Here is a 25,545-nt window from a genome sequence, read left to right on the forward strand (position 1 = left end):
GCCTCTTCACCCGCAGTTATCCCATGCTGGTTTTTGGAACAGGACAAACTTTGCTCATCCTGCTTGCTCCCAGTGAGGACAGGATAACAGCACTGCATGGGGATTAACTAAACCAGACCTTGAGCAGCAACTGCAGCATTTCAGCTACTGCAGAAGGGTAACCATTGGCTCCTGTGGATTTTTTTTACAGCAGCAGCCTCTCTATTTAGTTATTTTGCATCTCCGACCAGTAGTCTTCATCTGCTGCAAAGCTGAGCTCTGAAGAAAGATGTCTGGTCTGGCTGCAGTGTGGGGCCCTTCTCCTGGGCATGTCAACCTGGGCTCTGCGTGATGATGAAGAGGGTGGCCAAGCTCCAGTTCAACGAGGTGTTTCAGTACAGCATAATTTTAGCAAGCGTTAAGTAAAACATTTTTAGCAGAAGGGACAAGGATGACGTTGCTCTTGCCTGCCAGGGCTGGCTTTGAAAAGGAGGGAGAAGCAGGGAACCTTCATTTCCTGAAACTAAGAGGCTGAAGAGCTCCCATGACAAGCAAACCATTAAAAAGAAAAAGTAACAATACTACTGAGCAAAATATTGCTTCAGGGAAAAATTTCGGCTTGGTTTTAGCACAGACATTGATATTGCACACTCAGAAATGGCTGCGTGGAAACACATTCACAGTGTGCTATTAGATGGTGCACGAAAGCAGAGAGCTGTGCTTGCATGGGAGAAATTAAAGCATTTAAAAATTAAAAGACATTTAAAAAATGTTTTCTGAAAGGCATTTTCTTCTCTGATAGAGAAGTTATGAGTAGAGAGACTGCGCTTCCCCAAACCACAGACCCTTAAAGCCAGAGTCTGTGACTACCTTGAAGCACTTGTCCAACCCTTCACTTCTCTGCTTCCACAGAAGGGAGCTCTGGCAGGAACCAGCCGTCACCTCTGCAAATTCCCGTGGGAGCTCCTCTGCTCGCGGTGAGACTGTGCCAGGCTCGCCCCTGCAAACCAGCCTCGGCTGGGGGCTCCTGCCCACAGCAACCTGCATCGCCTCATTTGCAAACGTGCATTCATGTGCTCAGGAGCAAATCTGGAGCAGGGGGATCTGCAACGTGCCAAATTTCCCCAGGGCGAGCCCTTCTCACGCTTGGAGCAGACACCCATCCTGCCTGACGCCTGCACTGCTGGAGGTGCTCTGCGTGTAAATTCAAAAGAAAGCTTATCCATACGGCACCCTTACTACCTCCACATGCAGATCCCACAAAGCATAAAGGGATGCTTTTCAAATTAATGAATATCATCGTTTCAAAACCTGAAGCCCTTGGGAGGAGGGAATCCTGAGACCCGTGGGATGAGGGAGTCACAGGCTGAGGCTGAGCGGAGTTTTTCGGGCGTCGTGCACCTGAAGGCGGCATGCAGCAAGGCTCATGCACAGAGGTGATTGCTCTATACTCTGCATATTCCCTCTGTGCACCGGGCTGGGATTTTTCAATTCATCCATAATTCATGTCTTGCTGCAGCGATTCTACGGAGGCAGTACAGGACCTCAGCACCAGTGATAACAGGGAAAAGAGAGAGATGCTTTTCGTGGCCAGACAGCAAACTGTAGAGCTTGGGTCCAACAAGCACCTCCACTTTATCCCAATTGCCCTGTAGGCAAAGATGCAAATAGACAGTGAAATAAAGGCTGCGGCTGGGTTCGGCGAAGAATGAGCTGCTGGTGCGTGTACAGCCTGCTGAAGGGTGCAAGAAAAACCTCCGTATCGCGGGAGGGCCAGCCCGGCTCAGAGCTGCACAACCTTTGCTCTTGAGTCGCTGGCAGCCGAGGCTGAAGATGGCTACTGCAAACCCCACATTCAAACTCCCCGTCTTGGCTCTGTTTGTAGCCAGGAGTGACTCTGCACAACAGCCAGCAGCACAGGGCTGCTTATTCCTCCAACCCCGACCTGTTTTACACATGCAAATGCCATTGCTAACCAAACTCAGATGCCCGTGCACCATTAGCTTTTGGGACCAAGTTGCTTTTCTTTTTCACCTGGCTCCAGCAGTGCTGAAGGATGACAATCTTTACTGTCACCGTGCTGCTCCGGCCGTATCACGTATATGAAACAGCCTGCGCTCACTCCCAGGGCTATAAAGCTTCCTCCTGTAACCCCGCTGCCTTTCCTCTCCATAACACACAGACTGAAAAACCCAGTTTGTCAGAAACCAAAGTGTTTTGTGAGATTAAAATGTAAATGTTGCACTCAGCTTTTCAGAGGGGGTTTGGTATTTTACTTGTGACTTTGAGAGGAAATAGATTGTTGATAACTCTGCGGAACTGCTGCTGCCCAGCCCCTGCTGCAAACAGCCAAAACCTTAATAAATAAATCCTCTGTCAGCCAGCTCTGAAAACCAACTTGCTGGTGGTTTGGAGAAATATTGGGAATTTCAAAGCAGCTTTGCACAAGGGGACCTCTAATTACAGCAGCGTCTCCTACGCTGCCTGGTTTTCCTTGGGTTTGGGAGGAGAGGGTGACTGCAGAATACCCTCTGACAGTGCTGGCAATAAACATTGTATATTAACTTTTTACTATTTTATTGACTTGAAAATATGGGGAAAGGGCCATGTCACATCTCATGCTTTGCACTAATTGTCACCCATGAATACCAGAATAGGACGTAGAAAGGGAGTATGAAAATAATTCACATGAAATTCATGCCTGGCTTGGCTCCGTTTTGCAGCCTCATCTCCGAAGGACACCTGCAAAAAGGTCTGGCTGAACCCCAAACTAGGTCCTTCCTAAGGCAAACTTTTTTCTCATCTTTCCATGATGGATCCAGGTCTCTTTTCTCTGGACTCTTCGACTCTACAGAAACTTGCATCGCATTCAGCATTCACTGCCATGCATGGCTTTGGCTACGTGCTAGCAAATACATGGCACCACGGTCTGTCAATTGTCCAGTCACCTTGTTCATCCAGACTGCTGTAAACACGATAAACTTAAGGAAAAAATAATCGAGAGGAGTTTGCTGACTTTCTGCTGACCACCAAAGCTCTCGGCCGCCCGCCAGTGTGGTCAGAAGTGAATTGCTGGGATTTTTGCATCCCCAGTTATCGCATCTTTAGCACGCCAAGGTTGCACCTTGGTATAAGAAGCTCTTGGCTTATGGCTCTCCATTGAAAACTATGACCAACATTAATATTTACAGCTTTATTACCAAAAAGCATCATGAGTTTAACCTTTCTTGCATAATACGTGTAATAACCTAAATACGACTGCTGCACAACTTGACCAGCAGCACTCGGAAATGATCAGTAAGTCAGGCATTACTCACAGGATTAATTTGGAAAATAATTTCAAACAATTGAGATGTATATGAAAATGAACAGACCACACAGTAATAGAGCTTGAGCCTGATCTGTAAACTTAGCTACTCACTTTTTATCCCTTAAGTAAACTAGGAAGAGTAATGTATTTATAGCCTCTTGACGTAAGTAGCCTTGCTGAAATATTGTATGTAATAAATATTCTGCCATCTCCGACAGCCTATAGGACAAAGCGCTACCAAGGTACTGCAAAGGTAAACTCTGCGCGGTTAACGAGTCCTGGTGAGCTGCCAGCCAGCTGAAAACATCGCAAATGAGAGAAAGCAATGAAAATATAGACTTACTGTTAACGTAGGATAGAGTTTTATAGACACAACCGCAGTGCAAGGTCATTGGATAAGGTCTTTCAGCCTTTCAGCTTTGCATGGCACCTTTAAACGTCCCCTCCCACCATCACCTTGGAGTTTGGTCAGCTTTATCCCAAAGTCTGTTGTTTGTCAATTATTTTCTCCACTGGTTTTTTCCCTTTCTGATGTAAAGAAAGATCATAAGATCTCGGCCCTTTTTCCCTGACCCGTGCTGCCAGCATTGCTTTTTATGGAACTACAAATTACACAGTGCATCTGCATTAAAACAAAATGTGTTCATCACCGTTTTTAAATAAGGATGTCATTTGTAAATGCTTTATTCATAATTAATGGAATTATTACTGGGTGCAGCCGCATTCTTCATCCATGTACTGTAAGATATGTTGTAAAGTGCATTAGTAAAAAGCTTTATAGATGAGGGTATGACAACCCGACTGTGAAGCACATTATGTGATGTACTGTAGCTATTGTAACAATCTTTATGCAAGATTTTAAGCTATCAGTCAGCCAGGGGCTGATTGATAGTGTAAATGTTAATAATTAATAATAGGATAATGTTGATAACTAATTAATAGTAAATGATGAGTATGGATTTTTTTAGTTAGTATTATGCTAATATGCATTATTCACTCAATCATAAAATCATGTTAGAGATGAGAAAGTCTCTCTAGCTTTCTCCGTCTGTATCACTGCTGAGTCAATGCTGCTCTTTCCTCTCATTTCCGAAACAGCTCTTTTCATCTGGCTTCCTGCATGAAATCTATTTGTTAAGAAGTATGTTTTAAAACAAATTTATATCTCTGTATATGTGTGTACCAGAGCAATGTGTAAAATCATGGCCTTCGGGACACGAGTACAACAAACCTGCCTGCTGTAGGCATGGGAGACCCACGATCTGAGAGACCCTTCGCTATGTTTACAAGGGAATAGTTTAAAATGAAGAAATTGCCACTGCAGATTTCTTTCACTTATGTGTGGCATCCTCCAGCAATTTAAAGCCATCAGCTACAGGAAGGTCCTTGGGCTGATGAACAACCCATAACGCAGGGAGGGTGTAAAGATGGAGACACAGACGAGAGAAGCGAAGACCTGTAAGGTGGCTCAATCAACGGTCATGTCATTTTTTTTCTGCTGACATTATCTTTCTTTATATATGCTAGACAGGATGAAAGCGGGCATTACGTCATGTCGGGTGAAGTCAATGTCTGTTTGCCGCCGGGCACAGACTGCTCAGAAGACGTGAGATGCCAAGAGCAACCTCCAAAATCAGGATTTAGAAACGGATACTGGGTAATGGCCCCTGGGACGTGCTGGATTCAAACACTCCCAGCAGGGAGATCTCCCCTTCTCCACCCCAGCAGCAGCTGTCTCCATTGCCCAGCTCACGGCTGCCCTCGCAGGACCAGATATATAATTTTGCCTTCTCCGGTTTCAAAGACTAAGATGCGGGAGAGCTCCTTCCCGGTACTTAGCTGGTTTGTGGATAACCTAAGCCAAAGGCATCAAATACACCGAGCTCACTGGCATTTTCCTGTCGGCACGGTCTACGACAAAGAGGGGTGCACTCCACGCACCCCCTGTAATGACGTTTTAATTCCTTAAACCATGCTAATACCCACCCAGCTCACTGGCAATGCACGAACACAGCTTATTGACTAGTGCAAGAGCAGTGTTTAGGGAGAGCTAAAAGGTGCTAGTTAGTGCAAGAATTCTCTTGTTAAGGAAATTAATAGTGGCAGCTTTTTCTTAGAGAGATGAGAGTCCTCGGAGCTGATCCACAGATTACCTTTCCTAACCCTTTTCCCTCCTCGCCTCTCAGATTTTGTGTTTGCCTTTTCAACGTTTTTATCTGAGACAAATCCGCAAGCGTATTTTCAGGTGGATGTCACCAGGATCCACTTCCTCCTGGCCCACAGACAGTCTGTCTCTTATCTCACTTACATTAGTATCAATTATTTACAGCAGGAATGCTAAATCATGAAAATGAAGTTGCAGCAAAGCTCTGCCTTGGCTAAGTACCCCACACTGTTTGCAGCTGCCCAAGCCCCTGTGCTATTTGCACTTAGCCTTGCAAAGCAATGGCCACGAAGTTTTTCCCCCCTTTCACAGCCGCAGATAAAGGCAGTGTCTGGGCACCCAGAGCCCATGTTCTTCGTGGGGGTAAAACTCATACAGGGAGTGCACTCAGCAACATGTCTATAGGGAAATCTTTTCCATGGCGACTACGTTTTGGAGCACCACAGCTTCTTTGTGTACTTGCCAGAAGGTTTCCTTTGCTTCTTTTTTTCCCTCCTTCCACAGAGGCTTCCTGACACTGGAAAGTAATGTTTGGAGGAAGGAGACCATCTGCCTGCCCGTGCAACCCGCGGGTGATGGAGCTGACACCCCAAAGCAGGGTGCAGCCAACCTGCCTGGGGGCTCGCAATTGCTTTGCGGCACTGCACCAGTATTTTTGCCATTTCCCTCCTCCTCCTTCCCACCGGAATAATCTCTCTTCTGGGAGCCCGTAGTCTGGGGGGAAGAAGCTCCTTCCCCACTCGTGGCAGCCAGTGCCATGAGGTTGGAATGGGGCTCTCGCGCTGGCACGCAATCACTGATGAGCTCCTTAAACGACTGAGTGCCTAAGGGATTTTTTTTTTTCTTGATGAATAGTATTTAAACATGAATAACTAAAATCTCAGTTAAATGGGGATGTTATACAGCTTAGGACAGTATAAATACAAATGTCTGAGCTCTGCTCATGTCTTTACCCTTCGGATCCAGAACAGCAGAAGTACTTTACCTCTGTTGGTAAGTGCACCACTAAGTGAGGTGATGCTTACACCCTTGACCTTGGAACAGTGCCTATGTTTAAATTTCCAGTAATTCTCAATATTTTTCAGATAAATCCCTGCTTGCACTGGAGAAGCTGTCCTTTCCTAGTTTTGGTTCGACTGCTTACCCAGCACAATCCTACTCTGCTAGTTACAACTGTGAAAAGAAACCCTGAGAAAATAAAAAGAACAAATAAACCTTTTGAAACTTGGTTGTAGAGAGTATTCAGAGAGAGAGGAGACCCCCTGAGTGCAGACCAGAGCCTGCAGATGCTGAGCAAGCTGGTCTTGACCTGCTGTGGGCTAGCAAGGGGGTTACTCCAGGAGACCTGAGCTAGCCCTGAGGTTGCAAAGCTCCAAGCCTACAACACAGCTCCCTAAAGGGAGTCTCCAACCACCAGTGGCCAATTCAGCCCTGGAGGGGTAATTTTGGGCACCTTTGAGCCTCCTTGGCAGCGTGCAGTGGTTGTGGTCCACGCCGTGGTCGTGGCGAGGAGTTGAAGGGCAGGGCTTGCCTTGGCTGGAGGTTTCCATGGCTCAGTGGATGCTGCTGGAGATGGAAACCTTCAGCCAAAGCGAGTCCTGCCCCCAGCCCCGAACCAGCTGGCTCGACCCTTAGCTGGTGCTTTGCTGTCGCCCATGCGTGTGATTTTGGGCAGACGCAGGAGTCACTTGTGGAGAAGAGGTATGCAAGGGAGGACGGAGAAAAGGAAGGGTGTTTTAATTTTAACCTGCTGTGAGTCACTTCATTAGCCCTGACCCTGTTTGACCCTTTTACTGTTATATCAGCCTAACTGTTTATTTTCCACATAAAACTAAAACTAGATCGATTGCCTTTGTCTCAAAGCCCTTTATGTGTCTTGGCGCCCAGGAACAGCCCTGCCATTAGCAACAGGCCTAATGCAAATTGAATCTTTGGGAAACAGGGACAGTTTGAAGCAGACACCAAGCCGACCTCCCCATCTTCCTCCTTTTTCCTGCTTAAGCTTCATCTATTGCATTTAAAAGAGAAACCATATCTATTTATTTTAAAAATAAATGTACAATGCTATCGATATATATGTGCATGGTATGTCTCTGTTGTATACGCATCTATACAATCAATAACCATGTCTTGCTGGGGATTTAAGTATTAGTCATCAAAATCCAGTTCTAGACCACCAGATTTATTTGTATGAAAATATACCCTTTCTTGCATAAGGAAGGATATTAATTATAGATGCAAACCCATAAATCTTCTGGCTTTAGCTGAGATATTTGCTGGATTATAAATATGAATTGGAGATGAGGGTCCTGCTCTTCCTATTATTACTATTATTACTTACTGGTTATTATTTTCTATATGATCAGTATCTTCAGGTGGGTCAAACATTACTGGGGAACGGGGAGCTAAGCCTTCAAAGGGTGCGCACATGTTGAATTCATTAAAAGGTTTTCTATCCCAGCCCTGCTCTCCGCTGCATTTCACAGTCCGGTGAGTCATTAAACACCCCGTTCAGGTCTCTTCCCCTCCTCTCCATCCTGCTTTTGGTACCTCATTTCATTGTACTGCTTTTGCCAGATCATATCAAGCTCCCTAATGTTTATTAATGGTGTCCTGTGCATCCTATTGACAATGCACTATTGTTTCCTAGGTTCTGCTTCAACACCAGTCTTGGAAAGCAGCCAAACCGGGAGCCACCGGGACCCCAATATCACCCAGGGCTTTGTCACAGGTGACAATTTTCTTCTCCACCATTTATTATGGCAGATCTGGGAAAATCAGTAATAAGCCACAAGGGCTTGAGTGTCCAAGGAGCTGAGCACCCAGAATACCAAGTGGAGGATTTGCTTCAGGTAGGATGTGACAACTTTGATGTGACAACTTTGATGTGACAACTGTGGACAGTCCTGATGCTGCTCAGCACCTCCCAGGGCAGGGCTGGAGGAGCTTCACCATACATCACCCCAGAGCTGAAGAATTGAGTGTTGCTAGTTAATTCAATATAAACCGAGACAGAAGTACGTTGCAGTGGATCTCCCAGATCACTTTATCAAGTGCTCCAGAGCGAGAAACACCAATTAACGAGAGCTAAATTGAAGACTTCATCGAGGACCTCAGGGCGTGCTATATTTGCTGCTGTATCCCTGCTGATCTCTGCTGCTCCAGCCATGCTGGCTGCTCTGTGGTCCATCAACTACCGAACAAAGCCTGATGCCAAATGCAAAGGGCTAGATGCTCCCAAGCATTAGTAGAAGCAAAAGGCATGGAGCTGGGCTGGTGTGCACCGGGAAGGATTTCTAAAGGTAGCTCTGGCAGGTGCAGCAATGCGGCAGGTTGCTGACCAAAGGAGAGCACGTAGTCGGATCTCAAACTAAATTCATATAACACCCTACCCTGAAATTAATAGGACCTTCTATGCCAGGACTGTAAAGACAGGGCTCTGTGTAAGGTCTGTGTTTTTGAATTAGACTCCTGTGCTTAAATAAATTGAGCGAGCTGTCAGTATATTAAAAGATTTAATGCCTTCTTCGGTTTTGCAGTGGAATCCTAATGAAAATACTCTTCAATATAAAATGCTGAATAAATTAAATGGTGAAGTGTTCTAATAAACGGTCTGTTGTTACAGTGAACCACATTAAAGTAGTGTTTATCTCTATGGTAAAGATGTTGCCCTGGCTTTAAAAGAGTTTCTGCTGGTTCAGGCTTTTTCTGACAAAACATAAGCATTGTGCTTAAGTTGTTCAGTTCAAAAGCATCTGCGTGGTTCCTGGACCAAAACCTGAAATCAATGGAAATCTTATTGGCTGGCTAACCTGGAGCTGGATTAATTGGCATTTGGAGCAGAGGGCTCTTGCAGACTGAATTGGAGCTGCTGAAGAAGTTGCTGCCTGATGCCCTCTGCCCTGAGCAGGAGATACAGAAGTGCGTGTGGGGTTAGCTACAGCCATCAGCGGCATCCTACAGTGCTGCCTCCTCCCCAATAATTAATAACCTGGATTATCAGCTGTGAGTCTCGGGTGCTGGTCACAGCAGCAAAGAGGTGGCAGGCGGTGGGGACAGCAGTGATGGCTTGAATCATGCCAGAGCTAAATCCAGCACAGCTCAGGACCCAGAGTCCTTGGTGGTGCTCAGCATGGGCATCTAGCTCCATGGTGTGGGCAGCAGGGATGAGACAAGGTCCCAGCCTCCCAGCTTCAGCGACGAGGCCCTAAATTTACAGCTGGGTAGATTTTGCTATTGAAGAACCACAGTGAAATCACAAATAAGCTGAGGAGGGGCTTAAAAGTATTTTTTCTCTGTTCTCATTACAAGTTAAGATAACAAATTACATCTCTTTTATATTCTTTATATAAGGTAAAGACCTGCTTTTAAAGGTAAAGACCTTACCAGAAGATAAAGTCCCTTACATATAAATCAATTATGAAACAACTTTAATTGTCTCGCTTTTGGATATCAGTTCTTATCTAACGACCTCCACCCCTCACAGTATTTTCTTTGGAAGGAAAATTTTTTCCTGAAATTGTTTTCAGAGCTTGAAAACCCAGAAATAATGTCCCAGTACCCAAAGAAAAAAAAATAATCTAAATTATATAGATATACCTGTTCGGTCCCCAGAGCATCTGGATGCACAGTAAGATATTACAGAAAGCCAGCCATATGCTGGGCTGCATGAAGAGAAGCGTGACCAGCAGGTCGAGGGAGGTGATTCTCCCCCTCTACTCCGCTCTTGAGACCCAGCCTGCAGTACTGCGTTCAGCTCTGGGGGCCCCCACCATGAGAAGGACATGGACCTGTTGGAGCGAGTCCAGAGGAGGCACACCAGGGTGATCAGAGGGCTGGAGCACCTCTCCTATGAAGGCAGGCTGAGAGAGTTGGGGTTGCTCAGCCTGGAGAAGAGAAGGCTCCAGGGAGACCTTCTAGCAGCCTGCCAGTACCTAAAGGGGGCCTGCGGGAAAGCCGGAGAGGGACTTTTTACAAGGGCATGTAGAGGTAGGACAAGGGGTAATGGCTTTAAACTGAAAGAGGGTAGATTTAGATTAGACATAAGGAAGAAGTTCTTCACTGTGAGGGTGGTGAGGGACTGGAAGAGGTTGCCCAGAGAGGCTGTGGCTGCCCCATCCCTGGAATTGTTCGAGGCCAGGCTGGATGGGGCTTTGAGCAACCTGGTCTAGTGGAAGGTGTCCCTGCCCAGGGCAGGGGGGTGGGAACCACATGATCCTTAATGTCCCTTCCAACCAAACCATTCTATGATTTTATGATTCTATGAGATTCTATGATTCTATGATTCTATGTCAGCTGGGTCTTGCAGACCAGTCCCAGAAGAAGTCAGTGTGTGTGCCCGAGTGAGGGGTCTGCAGCCAGGGCTCCTGCTGAAGAATTTCCATGAAAGGAGAAATTTCAGCAACTCCCAAACCAGAGAGCAGAGATGTGGCAGAGCTCCTGCAGAAAGCCCCACTGTGCGAGATCGTGGTGCTCTCTCATTCTGTGATTTCCTGGGCGTAGATGAGTGTGTTATTAAACCACGCATTTTTACTCACAGTTTTAGCAACTTTTAAGGAATACAAATGTGTAACTTCCCTGAAAAGTCTATCAAACTAAAGCAGCAGATGGGGATCAACAGCATTTAACCGGACCACTGGAACACAGGTCCTTCATGTACTTGCTTTGAGCTGCTCTCTTTGGTACTGCATTTGGGGTTTTTTTTATAGCAGAGAGATGTAGGCTGGGTTCATTTCATTTGGGTTTATAGTACTTTTCCAGCCTTTCCACTGGCAAAGATGAAGTACTAATAACACTGAGGTGTCTGTGTGAGTCTCCACCAAGGCCAGACCAATAACTCTGAGAAAGGGAATTGTCCCACTCAGTGCTCAGGGATGATGACTTCAATACTCATTATTAGGAACGTTATAAAACCAAAGAAGGACCACCTCATCCATGTGGTGTGTGTGTCTGTATGTCAATTCACAGTGATCTTTGGTGGATCCAGCATAAGGCTTTAAACAAAAAAAACCCAAACCAGCATGATTTTGAAATGGCCAGTGATGATGAAATCATCTGTTGGGAAGTTGTTCTGATGTTACTTCTCCCAATTTAAAAAGCACACCCTTCCCAGTTTGAATTTAACAGTGTCAGCTTCCAGTCACTGGCTCTTTTTATAGCTCTGTCTATTAGATTGAAGAGCTCTCCCTTTCTGCATTTCTGTACCCTGTCTGAATACATTTGGATTGTCATTAAGCCATCCCTTAACCTTCTCTTTGTTAAGCTAAGCGTATTGGGGTCCTTGAATCTGTCACTATAAGGCATGTTTTGCAACGCTTCAGTCATTCTTGTGTGCCCTCTCCCATTCATCACCATCCTTCTTGAGTTGCAGACACCAGAAATAGCTGCAGTGTCCCACTAGATGTTACACTGGAGATATTTCACTCCGCTATTTTATCAAGTTTCCAGCGTTGTGTAATAGGATCCCTCCTCTCCTCGGTGAAAACCTGGTTCCTAGAAGTGTGGCTTCATGTGTGCCCACGTTAAACTGGCTGGTGTTTGCTTTATCTGGTTCACGAAAGTCGCAGGGCTGAGGAAGAGACCGATCCACATACTGACCGTGGTCCTACTCCAAATCTCATCAGCAAACTTTGATTGTAATGAGTTTTGATTTTCTACCATTTGCTAGAAGTGATGAACTGAAACACAGCCACTTGGGATGATTCTCTGATATGTTTAAACATATCAGCGGGGTTTTCATCCATTTAGCGCATGCCATGTTGATTTTACATTGTTTTAGCTTCCTAATAAATGAGACAACATTAAGTTAAATGCCTCACAGAAGTCAAACGTAACAGTGTTGATGAAATGTACTAAATCAATCAAATCTGTAATCACGTTCTTGAAAAATTATATCAATTTCATTTAATAAGATCTATTTTCCATTAACTCATGTTGATTGTAATTAGTTATTCTCCTTAAATTGTTATTAATCAAGTCCCTTATCAGCTCTTCCATTATTTTTCACAAAATCAACATCAAACAATCAGATTTATAATTACACAAGTCATCCTCCTCATCGACGTTTATGCATTGGCACAAAGTCAGCGCTGCTTCGGTCTTCTGGAAAACTCCTCGCCTTGCAGACACTGCCGGCCTGGGGCACTCCTGGGACAGATTTTAAAACTCTCAGGCACTGAATATTGAGGGCTGCTGATCAAAAAAATCCTCTAGCTGTAGTAGCAGCTGTTTAACATCCTGAGTTGGAACTGAAGATATTTCACATCATCGTATTACATTGCTACTTCACTTAGCTTTTTTTCCCCCAAATAGAGAAATTAAATATTTAGTGTCTGCCTTTTATACACTTTTTTTTAATGTCTGCTATTCTGTCTAGACAACTACTTTTAGTCTCTTATATCTAAAGAGCACTTCTTTATTGCCCTCACCTCTGCTCACCATAAGTTTCACCTAACAGCCTCCTGCTTGGGGCTGGGTCATTATTAGTCACTCTCCCTTCCTTCCTTTCTGTGAATTTAGACCTACTCTCACTCCCCTTTGAACTTCTGTTTTTAACCAGAATAACCTTCTCTTTCCCAACGCTGAGATTTTACTGGATTCCCTAGGAGCCTGAGTGCCTTTAAACAACAAGTTGCCAAATACCATTCACATTTTCTGTTTAAAATCCTCCAGGTGACCTGGCTTAGAACACTGAAAAGCAAAAGGACCTACTGCTGGCTCAGGCTTTCTTCTGTCTGTGCCCAGCACGTACGATCGAAATGGGGTGACCTCTGTGCTGGCTGTGGCTAGTTTTTGGATCTGTGATCAGTCCTGCAGCTGTCAAGATGATCCTGTCAAGGATCCTTCTGGTTTTGGTTTGGAAACGCTCTTCTACGACATTTAGAAAATCCAGAAACCAGCAGCGCGAGCCCTCCAGCTCACATCATTCAAATTGAGGTTCCCCAGGACAGCGTAGGGAAATTTTCTTAAATATTATAGATATGTGACTAAGGAGCCAGTAGTCCCTGTTTTCTAGTGAGAGTTGATGGTCTGGAGAAGTGTCTTCTGACGTTTATTTGTATTTGACGTCACTTTCTCTTAAGTTTCTAGTGGTGCTTGGAACACAGCAATGTCACTTCTGATATCAATTGTCCCTCCTGCACCTTCTTTGCCCACGCAATTCTTTCTAAATAGGTTACAACTATTGATTTTAATATTCCAGGCACATGGATTTTCTTCTGAACTTTAAGTCATGCTCTCCACATACAATCTGTACTCATAAATTAGTCGTTCCCACTTTTTTTTATTGCTCAGACTTGCTGCACTTTTGTACAGGCAATTAATGTTCTTCTCACTTCCCTAGGTGTGTTCATTAGCCCTTTTCTCAGCAGCTTCATTTTCTTCCTTGGCCCAGGGATGTGGATGGATGCCGAAGGATTTCTGTGCTTCTTCGTGCTCGCCAGTCCCAGTTCCTTCTCATCCAGTCCCAGTGTCCCTCTTTCCAGAAAGGCCACCAGCCCAAACAGCTGGCAGGAGAAACACAGTAGAAGGGAAAACCTCAGCCCAAGCACCGCCAGTTGCAGCACAGATGGATTTCAGGGTCATCATGGCAGTGGATGCAGAATGACTCAAAAAACAATCTGTCGTGTCTGCTTCAGACGGTCTCCAACCTCTTGATTTCTTCTGGCAGCCGCTTCCCATGTTCAGCTCAACCTGCTGTGACTGTTCCCCAGGCACACGCAAGCGCTTTTACTGGGCTGCCACAAAACCATCACATTTGGGGAATAATCTCACTTGCCTTTTGGTCCCCAGAGGTTTTCCAGAGATTTTTACGAACCCCAGTGATAGGAGGGCTAAGCCAAGAGAGAGGAAGAACTGTGCTTAGGGCACCTGCACATACGGCTTGAGATCTGAAGGTTTCTTCTCACCTCCTCACCTCCTGCCTTTGGCATGTGCTTCAAGGTTGTGTTGGCTTGAATCCAGCCCAGGCCAAGGTGTGCTGACTGCCTAACACGCCTGTGCTCATTTTACCTGGCTCTGCTGGAAAACAAGAAAAACCCAACCAGCTCTGTTCTTGCAGGTCCTAAACAGTTTGCAGCTGAGGGCTGGAACAGAGAGTTCTGATGGTTTTGAAAAGTCTCCTGTCTGGGTCATTTTATTTACAGCTGGTACATGTTAATGTATTATGGTTAGAGAATCACTGTTTCAGAGCAAAACCAAACCACAGCAGTTCTCCAGATTTGGCCCTTGCTGGGCTCAGTGACTGGGGGTGTGCCTGTCCTTGCTCTTGAAAATACCCCCCTCCATCTTCTTTAATCCAGCAGAATATTTAGGGGCACATCTGCGAGTAGAGAAGTGGAGAAGTACGAGAGAAGAGAGCAGAAAGTCTGTAAAATAAACAAGCTACAAAATGCCTCCAGGTTGCTCTAAATTATGCATCCTTCCTGTTGGGACATGTTCAAGGTTGTGTTTTTCTTTGAATGGCTCTCCTCCTGGATGCTCATCTTCATTTTCTGCGATGCCTCTGCTGTGGGTTTACGGTTACTTTTCCTCCCCTTTTACTGCCTTTTAAACAATTTCTTTGCTACCTTTTGAAATTCAGAACAAGATGAGGGAGGTCCCCCTTCGGCTGAGGGGTGGGGGAAGGGGAAGGGGATAAATGGTCTCCAGTACGAGGTCGGTGCTGGCTGCAGGGCAAACATCATCACAAACTCCTCGCGGTGGTTTTCCCCTGTTTGAACCCAGGACAGACGGACAGTGCGGTGTCTGCAGGGACCCTGCACAGCCCCCTCTTGCTCACAGCCATGGCCCATCAATTTTGCAGAGCCAGGAGCTTCACTGGGACAAACTGGAGCTCCCTGCCTCTTGCCAAAAAACATGGGGGCTATTCTGGGAAAAAGCCTGAGCTGCTCGTTTCCTTAATGTGATTGGTGCTGGGTTCGGTTATGAAATTCATTTTTAAATTGTAACTTCTACTTTTTTTTATTTTATTATTAAACCCTCTAAATTTCATTAGTTTGCACTTACAAAAATAAACCTGGCATCAACTAGTGAGCTCTCCTGAGATTGTGTCATCAATTTACCCCGCCACCGAAGCAGCCCCGTGTCATGACTGGCACGGTGACAGCACCCAACTTCAATACTGCAGCTGCCTGCAGTCACCTGCCCTGCCTGCAAGCAAAGAGGTACTTTCATGGACTTTTCTGATTAGGAACTTTGGTTTCAAGGTTTCGGGGGGGGGGGGGGGGAAGGAAGTTGATTATAAATTTAATTCCTGCGTCTTAGTCATTTCTGAGCCATGGGTCATTAACCACACATTAGTACTGCTAGCCATTTTTCATAGGGGCTGCACCAGCGACACAGAGCACGGCTACTGCATCCTGGAGCATCCTGCCTGCGACCCGTGGGCATTTTGGGGTGGCGGGGGGCACCCGTAGCCTGTGGGCCTGACAGTTTTTTACCAGGCAAATGCTAGAGGAGAGCCAGAACGGTGGCAGTCCTGAGTGTGAGTGTGACTGATAGCACATAAACGTCCTGGGAGTGGTGACTTCTCCGTATTTTACATTAAAACACCTCCTTGTCTTATAAAATATCCCAGCTCCATTTCTTCTCCTCTCCCCATGCTCATGTTCATTTTTAACCCTTGCAGCTAGGTGAAGGTTAAACAGCTCCAGACTTCAGGCATTTGGTCAAGGACTTGTCCAGCCCTAACAAAACAAGCACTATTTGTTGCCAGCGTAAACTGAGGTTTTCTTTTAATGAAAAAGTCGTGTGTGTCTTGCAGCGTGAAAGATAAATCTGTGAGCCTGTGAAAGACCCGTCCCGAGACGTGCTGCGCTGCCTGTGCTCAGCACCAGCCAGAGTCACCCCAACGCTCGCGATGTCAGTCTGTCCGCAGGCTTGACAAACAGCCCGAGGAAGCTGGCTCTTTTAATAGGCTTCAGGGGTTTATTTATAGCCCCTTTGAATAAGTGCAGCTGATACTTAAGATCGGCAGATTTAATGACAGTGAGCTGGCGAAAGGCCAGGTCTGCAAATAGTGCCACTAAAAGTCTTCTCTGCCATAAAATTTGTTTAATGTAAGAAATCATATCGTGCAGGGTTTTGCCTGCCATTTTTATAATTAGCAGGAGAAATCTCCATTTCGTTCCTAAGAGCAGCCAGCACTTTATGGGACGCGGCTGTCTTTCGGTGGTGGTTTTGAAATTTATCTCCACGGTTGGAGGGACTCCTGTGCTTTCTGTCCCACGGGTAGGGGACTTTGCCCACCCCACATCTCCTCATGCTTCCCCAGAGACATGGAGAACAGAAAAGAGCAGCAGAACCTGTGCCAGGTCCATGCGGTGGCTGATCCTGGAGGAGGAGGAGGAGGAGGAGGAGGAGGAGGAGGATGACACCCTGTATGTGCCAGACCCCAGGACCGAATCCTTGCCAAGGAGCCGCCAGCCGGTGCAGTGACACCCCTCTTGAGATTTGACCAAAACCCCATCAAACTAACCAGAAAAGCAGCTCCCAGGCAGGGCAGACGGGAGTGGGGCCATTTATGATCTGTAGACATGCAAAATGCATTGAAACGACCACACTTTGGTCTCACTTTGTCGACGTTTGATAACTTTGCGATACTTTTCTCTAAAGGGCCCTGTTAGATTTTTGCAACTATTCCCACTTTCTACAGACCTCTCGATCATATACAAAATCCCCAACAAATTACTTTGAAATGAGTTCTTTTATTCCCTTTTTTTCCTTCCTCTACACAGAACAGAAATGAGCTTGGGTCATTTTGCTTACTAATCATAACAAATGACTCTAATCACACATAGAGCAGCGTACAGCACCTTATGGCCTGGCATCGTCCCTGGCAGCATCACCGCCGACAGCAGCGTGTCCCTGGAAACAGCCTTTGCAGGTGAACATCTGCCCCGGGGTTTGCAGAGGGACCCCAGGCTGTGCTTGGGGAAGAAGGGAGATCTCCTCTTCCAGCCCAACCCACAGCCCACTCCGCTTCAAAAAAGGCTTTTTTTTTTGGTGTCATACAGGTTTGCCCTCTCTGAGGGAGCAGTGCCTTAAAAAACTATGTATTTAGAATAATAAAAAGCAAGCAAAATGCTAGCAAAAATCAAAGGGTTGGAAATCCCTTTAGGTTTTGCATTTAGATGTACAGATGCATTTCAGGAGCTCTCTGCCTGTGATCTAGATACAGTGCAATAGCAAGCAGCTTGCCCACTTTCTCTTCACTGTGGTCACCTGTCCAGCCTCCTCCATCAGCAGAAGAGCTGAGAATTAGGTTTTTTGCTCATCTTATTTCCTGAAGGGTCCCCTTGAGATATGTCCTCTACCTGCTCACCTCCGGAGTAGCCATCACCGCTCGCCCATGCAGGTACCTCTGTCCCGAGGTGGCCCATGGGGCTGCGAGAGAATCTGGAGAAGACGGGATTATTCTGGACATCTTTATGGGAATAGCTTTCCCTGGTGTTTGCACTGTATATATTCTCTGGACCTCCTGCCATCTCAGCTATACATAGATTTTGGTCCAGCTCTCTCCTATTATAAAGATTAACCATGGGCGAGGCCCGGCCAGCTCTGTGATTTAGATTACCCATTTCTGTAATGGACCAAGCACTTGCCTGGCTGCGAGATGGGCTGATATTTATAGACACACTCTGGATCCCAGATAAAACGCTGTGTCTTTAGTTAAAGATGCAAGAGATGATTAGTGTCCTTTCCGCGGGATATGGTTAAAGTTGAGGTACTTCAGGAGTGCCTTAATGCCTTGCTGACCTGGGACCTACATTCAGAGGAAGCTTTAAAATTAAAGAAGGCAGGGGAAGGAAAATAATTGGGTGGATTGTGTTGAAAAAGGTGATAGGTATGGCTGTTCACTCTGTCTTTTTTTAATTTTTAGGCTTTTCCTATCACATTTTCCTTCCAGGAGGATGAAAAATTGAAAGAGCCAGGTGCACAGTATCTCCTCTTCAGATACAAGTGAGAAGTACACACACAGATATTTTTTACTGGAAGGAGAAGAACTCCATCACGCAGAGAAGTGAGCGTGTCTCCTTCAGTTGCCTCTGCACACAGGGGCCCGGGAAGCCACGGGGGGAGCCGCCAGTGCCGGGGGGGGTTCAAGCACAGGGAAAATGAAACTCGTGCCCTTACAAGACACCGTGTGCCCTATTTCCAGGTAACAACCGGGTGTGAAGGAGGCACCTTGTTGGCCGTACATGTGTTTAGACCTGAATTTCACGCCTCATCAGTCTTCGGGGTCCCTGGAGGCTCCTTCGTGCTGCTTGGGGGGATTTGACCTTGGGAGAGGTTTGCTGGTGCTGTGCAGGGCGGCTGCAGGCTGTGGCTCGTGACGTCTCCAGCGATGGCAGGTTCCGTGCTGTGCCTGCCGGGATGCTCAGCCCGGCTCCGCATCGGCCAGGGCGCAGCTGTGAAATCCCCTTTGGGAGAGGTTAGTGCTGCTCAGGTGCAGCCGCTTTGCGGTGGCATCTAGGAGCGATGCTCAGGCACATCTGATAAATGAACCCTCCCCTGACACCGTGCGGTAAGTAGGGCCAGGCAGGTTAGCTTTTCACCAAACGCTTTCCTTCCAAGTACATGTGAGAGGTGTTTGTAGTGATGTGATTAGCAATGGAGGCTGGCAGCTGTATTTTGAGCCCCAGAAAGGTCTTTCAAGATTTTGAAACGGACTGCCAAAATCCTCTGAGAGACCTGACCCCCAAGCAACCGACATGCAGCAGCTTCAGCAGCCCTAGTTTCAAGACACCGACTCTTTCTCCTGCTCACAGTTAATGCTACAAATCCAGAGGCTTTTCCCCAAAAATGTATTAATTCAGGTGAGTTCCCTCTACAGGTCTCACCCGTGGTCTAAATCCGGCGGTCAGGAACGTGCTCTTCCTACCCTGGGTACCCCGTGGCAATGCGAAGCCACCTGCTGTCACCCTGGACAGGAGCGGGAGCTCCCAAAAGAATTCCAGGAGCTTTCTGGGGTGCAATGACTGATCCTGCACCCAAGGAGGATGATGTCCCCTGTCCCTCCGTGCTGTCCTGCAGGGGACGTGCACCCAGCAGAGCTCGCCGGCGTTTGGTTACTCGGTCACTCCGGTACAGGCAGATACACAGGGTGGTTTCAGCGACGGGAGATTGTACTGATGTATAAAAATTGAAACTATCTGTTTAAAGGAGGGCAGAGGGAGCAATCCAATGGATTATTCACAAAGACTCGATCCCAGTTGAATTTTGACAGAGCCCTGCTGTAGCCCTGTCCTGCACACCCAAGCACTCGTGCTACGGGAACAGGCATCATAAAAATGTATCTGCAACACAAATATCAGTGTGGACAATTGAAGTGAGCTCTGGTGGTATCACTACTCTGCAGAGGAGGAGGTTTGAACATACCTGAGCTGCTCATCGATACGCGTGCCCAGGGGCTTTTCCCTTCGCAGGCACCGGTGCTTCCCATGTCCTGTGCAAGGCATCGATGCAGCCTGAGTGTTAGCAATAAATGGTCACATCAAAATAACACATTTGCAGACCAAAAGTGATTTTGCTACAAAATCTACAATTTCAAGCAGTGAAAGCACCTGATCAGAGCATACAATGCTTTGCTAGCATACAAATCATGAGCAGAAGTGGGCATTTCACTCAGTAAAGCTGCAAGTTTTGAAATAACCTGAATTTTTCTGGCCCAAATTACTAATTGCAAATTATTCACCCAGTCCTGGTAGAATGTCCTGTTTTTGCTGAACTAAAACCAACTGTATAGTACCCTCTTAGCCTACTGGGCTTATCTCCAGAGCTCAAAGCTGTTCAACTTCCTTGTCTCTCTTTTCCCTCTCATTTATTTTCCATATGATAAATAATAAAAAAAAGAATTTTTAAACCAGGATAGGAGAGAACTTTTCTTTTTTAGTGCACTGTTTGCTGGGGCATGGGGGGAAGGCTGGAGAACCTGAACTATTATCAAGAATGCCACTCAAATTACAATATAATTGTCTGAAAGAAAAAAATTCTGGCAGCTAATTCTGATTGCAGTGCACATTTCTGTGCCTGTGACAAATGATTTCTAAAGTTAGATTCAAGGACAACAGGCTTCCAAGAGGTCACTCATCTACGATGTTTATTTTATTTGCCATACCAAAGGAAGTTTTAAAACAGTTAAATTAATTAAGAGGAGGGGAAAAAAACAAAAAAGGGAAGAAAAGCATGGATGATCTGAAAAAGATTGAAGTGTTTTGTTTTAAAAGGACTGATGCTCAGAGCCATAAAGTATGAAATACAGGAGAGAGAGCAGATTTGGGGCTAACCCACAATATCACATTAGACTTTAAAGCTGTTCCAACAGACTAAGCATTTGAGAAAGAATCGGAGCTGTTTGTGATAAGTTGCTCCTCTTATCGGCAAACTGTCATCTGTCTTGAGTGAGAACATTTTGTCCACCCTACCAAAACAAGTCAGAAAAATTGGATAAAAACAAAAATATAAATCAGAACGGTAGCTGGGAGCAGAACTGAAATGATGGCAATTTCCTGGCAAGGATCGCTGTACAGCTAAATGTCAGACGTGGCAGAAAGAATTATATTTTCGACTGGAGGTCAGGAATTATGTGTGAGCATGTGGTGGCCAGACCCCCAGCCAGCGTGGGACCCGCGTGGCCTCTGGTGACAGCCGCGGTGGCTCGGCGGGCAGCGATGCCGGTGCGTGTCCTGGCTGCAGACCGGCCGGGAGCACTGCAGCTCTCTCCCATCACTATCCCACCGGAGGCTTTGCTCCTTCCCCGGCTGCGGCATAGACCAGCTCCATGGCACAAGCCTCCCGCTGATTTCGGCAGGGTTCGTGCTGCTGGACCAAACCTTTTCTGCTCGCAGCCAGAAGCAGAAGGTCGTGGTGCCTGCAGCTTGCGGAGGGTCTCAAGGCAATCTTTACGACTGGAGCTAAACGTTGCCGGAGCCGCCCCGTGCCTGGCTCCCTGCAGACGCTTTTCCATGGGATAAGTGGCTTGCAGATAATCACGAATTAAGTGCTTCCCAGGCTCTTTCTAAATCTAATCATTTCACTGCATTCCCAAAGCACCCCTGGAGCTACAGCGGCGAATGGAGGGGCACCCTCTCCCCAGGTGTGTGCAGGGGCGTGGGGACCAGTTGCACCTGGAGTACCGGCCTCCCCCTCTCCTCCGGGTCTCCTGCAGGGAAACCCCGCTCAGGTCAGGGGAAATCATCAGGGTACGACCTTCTCCTTGGCAGTGATAACTACGGACAGCCCTTCTGGCCGCCCTCCCCTTCTCAGCCCTGCGTGGGGAGGCATTTAGTTGTACCCGCAGTTCTTAGTGCTTCGTGTCCTCGGACCAAAGGGATGGCACACGGGGATATCGCGGGTGCAGGTGTGCCTCTGGAGCGTGGAAAAATATCTAGGGACATGGGCACAATATCATGGCAGCACCTTGGCATCTGAGCTGGAGGCAAAGCGGGACGTCCGTACCACCACCGGGGATGAGCCGTGTTCCTCATCTCCCGGGCAGAAGCTCAGCAGCCCAGGAGGGCAGACATTGCTTTGTGCTCAAGGCAGGCACCGAATTTAGATGGGCAGCAGTGGGAGGCCCAGGGACCTCGATGTCCAGGGCAGCACGGGTGGAGGGGAGCCAAGGTGCAGCCTGCCAGCCGCTTCCCCGCGCTGCACCTGATGCTCCCAAGTGTTTTTCTCCTTCACTTCAACACATTTAACACTGTGTTCCCACCGCAGCAGCCAAGCTGATATCACTGGAAGCAAGACCTGACTCAGATCCTGAAAAAAAATCAGCTATTTGGATGCACCAGAGATGCTGCACTCTCGGTGGCAGTTAAACCACAAGACACCCAAGTGCAATTTGGAAACAGAGGTACAACAAGGGGAGATTTGGAGACACCCTTTTACAAAATCACTGAATGGGAAAAGAGAGGTGCTGGGCAGAAATGAGGCAGGTGGTCCGTCAGGTTGTGAGTGGTAAAGACATGGCAATGTCAAAGGCTTGCGCAGGCTGGGGTGGGGAGCAGCACCTTCGAAAGCAGGCCAGGGAGGAGACTGTTCTCTTCCCCTAGTAGAGCTGAAGGGTCTGGAAAACTCCCTCAGACCCTTTGCAGGTGGGGAAGAAGGAGCTGGATTTGCTACAAGCTCTCACAGCCCCCAGCACCGCTCTCTGCCCAACCTGCCCCAAGGTCATCGCACCCCAGCACCCAGCAAACCCCTTCCCTGGCCCCCGGTCGGTGCTGCAGGAGTGGAGCATCCGATATGGCAGGGTTGTTGGGTCTGTGTTATGGTAAGCTGCTCTGCTTTTATTTGGATTTTAAAACTTTTTTTTATATTATTCATTTTGCAACAGTTTGGAGCTTGGGGCACTGCAAGTACTTCTGTAAATCCAGATGAATGAGCAATAGCTGAGCCTTTGCTTCAACCTAACTGGGAGCAAAACATCCTAACACACAAAGGCTGGGTTGCCGGGTACTGCAAAGCTCTGGTGCAAGTGCCCATCTCAGAAAGACCAAGCCATTTGTAACAGGGGGACAGGGATAAGGGACAACAATTTATTCCCTTCTGGAAATATCCCAACAGCAAGGACATCAGAGCTGCCCTTTAAGCAGAAGCTGCTGAGAGGCTGGTGCAAACTCATCTCCTAAGAGTATCATTTAATGCACAGGTTGTTGCAAGAGGAGGGGTGACTCAGGCAAGGGTTAATCAAGGCTGTGCACCTAGCACGTATACACCGCATTTGCAGCACTGCGGGTGCGTGTGTATATATATATATCTCACATATACAGGTATTTAGTTATCTATGGCATGCGGGCTGGGGAGCAGACAGTCTCTCCTCTCACCACGGTGGAGTGTGGGATGCCACACAAATTCTCTCCATTGCTTCTCTGGAAATCCTGGCAAGCCCGGGGGAGCCTGCAGTTAATCAGTGCCGTGTCGCTGTGCACCGCTGCGGGCAGCGGGACTTCACTGCGGCGTTTTGGGATGCTCTGGAGCCGCCAGTGCCCGGACAACCACATTCCCCCCAGCGCCCCAGGGACAGCTATGTGCTCAGCCCCTCCTGCCCTTCATTTGCAGGGTCCTGCACTTGCTGATGAGACCTTTCAGTCCCATTTAGAACTTTATTGGCTTTTTTTTTTTTGCATTATGATACCCTAACGTCGTGGTTGATATGAAGGAGCTGGAAGATCAGCCAGGTCACAGCCAGTCCCTCTCCGCCATCAGACACACAGCAGAGCTGAACTTCTGCTTTGGTTGCTTTTGGTTGTGCTGTTTGTTTGCTTGCAAGGATTATCATATTCCCTGCCTGTATTGCACCACTGACAATAAATCCAAAGCAACCAGAGCCTGAATTTTTGAAGAGGTTTCCCGAAGGGAATGTCAATTACCTTTCCCTTCCAGCACCATCGACGCCCTCTGGTGCTTACAAATCCCAGTTTTATTTTGAGAAATGCAGCCACTTGCTCTAATTATTCAGCCTGCACTCTAAGGCAAGCAAAAAAAAATATTTAGTAGGTAAACTTGAAAAGGCAAGGTTTAAATGGTGGTTTAAATTGGTACGGTCGTGACCCCAGGCATGAAGTACAACCCCTAACAAAGACAGTCTGTGTGTATGCAATGGTTTCTGTGTGAAAGTATGGAAGCAGTGGGAGAACATTGTAGACTAACTCTTCAAGTCTCATTTGGGGTGAAATTCCCATCTGAGGCAGCTGGGACTGCTTTTGCTGCTGGGGATTTGGTTAGAGAAAATAATGCCATGACCTGGATTGGTATTTCTCTCTCTGCCCAGCACAGTTACTACATTCGAGCCCACTGAGACCCTTACGCTTTCCTGCGCTGGTGGATGTGACATTATCAGCTTTGAAAGGGGAAACTCAAGAGCTTTTGGGTCCAGAAGAGGATGGAGGAGACACTTCCTTCCCCTGATCTGCCATCACCACAGAGACCAAGGCGTCCTCATGGTGCTGGTATGGAAACGCAGGGAATTCCCTGGGGGAGGAACTGTCCTCCTCTGCCCTTGAGTGATGTGTTCCCCTCTCAGCACTTGTCCTCCAGGTGCTTCATCTCACTCCATCCCCACCCCTTCCCCAGCTCTCTCTTCATGGGCTGCCACACTCCTTCCACATTTAGATGCCAGTCTGTCCTTGCTCATTGCTATTCTCCACCCATCTCCTTAGCTCAGCCTAGATTCAAACGCAAATGCTTTGTCAAGGTGCCAGGATCCCCCGGCAGAGGTGAAGGTTGGTAGATCAATGCCATGAGTGCCTCCCAGAACATGAGCGTCTCTGCACATCTGGTGCTTGGAGAGAGGGACCAGCCCTGGGGCTTGGAGGTGCCGAGGACCCTCCCTACAGCAGCACTTCCAGATTTGCAGCCCCCCCCAGCTGCCAATTTTACTCCAACACTTGGCTTTCCCTTGGGCTCAGCAGCCCAGCTATGAGCACTGTGGTATTTGGGAACCAGCAACCTTAATTATCTTTTAAATCTCATTATCCTCTTTCCTAAGATCTCCTCTTTGTTCCTTCTTCCACCCCTCTGTGTCTGCAGGCAGTGGAGAATTCTGTCTCTCCCTCCAATTCCTCGTAGCATCACCACATTCCCAGACAACCTGCACACGAGCCACATGGGATTTTCATCTAAATCACGCCAAAAGCAAGGACAAAATCCAAGGTTCATCATTCCTGAATCATAACCAGACCACAGGCAGTGGCACCAACTCAAGAAGATGCAAACGCCTTTGTAGAAATGCCTCTGCCAAGTACCTGCCCCATTGCTGACAAGGGCTTCCCAGGGATTTCCAACCTGGTCCCATGCAAGAAGTGCTATCATCCTGGGACACAGAGTCTGTCTTTTGTGGTTCGTATTATTTGTAAGGAAAATAACCGTGTTTGTCTCAGACCAGCTCATTCTGAAATCTCAGAAATTAGGTGTCATTACTAGGTGTCATTACTCTGCGGGCATAAAGTCGTACCTAGCCAGCAATCCAGCTATCTGCAGATAGATGAGGAGGATAATTTGATTCCATCTTTGGAAATGTCAGACTTTATGGGTGAATAAAATATATTCCATTTTCCTCTGTTTGTCAATATTGGGTGAAAACAGACTAGAA

General features: G+C 47.0%; 1 long non-coding RNA gene across 1 annotated transcript; it reads left to right on the forward strand.

The window, feature by feature from the left end:
• Nucleotides 1–18,534: 18,534 nt before the first annotated feature.
• LOC128141334 (uncharacterized) lies at nucleotides 18,535–19,430 on the forward strand. Its single transcript, XR_008234965.1, has 2 exons — nucleotides 18,535–18,612; nucleotides 19,288–19,430. It is a non-coding gene; the product is annotated as an uncharacterized LOC128141334 (long non-coding RNA).
• Nucleotides 19,431–25,545: the final 6,115 nt, after the last annotated feature.

This window comes from Harpia harpyja, chromosome 1 (genome assembly GCF_026419915.1).
Source record: "Harpia harpyja isolate bHarHar1 chromosome 1, bHarHar1 primary haplotype, whole genome shotgun sequence".
Classification (NCBI taxonomy): domain Eukaryota; kingdom Metazoa; phylum Chordata; class Aves; order Accipitriformes; family Accipitridae; genus Harpia; species Harpia harpyja.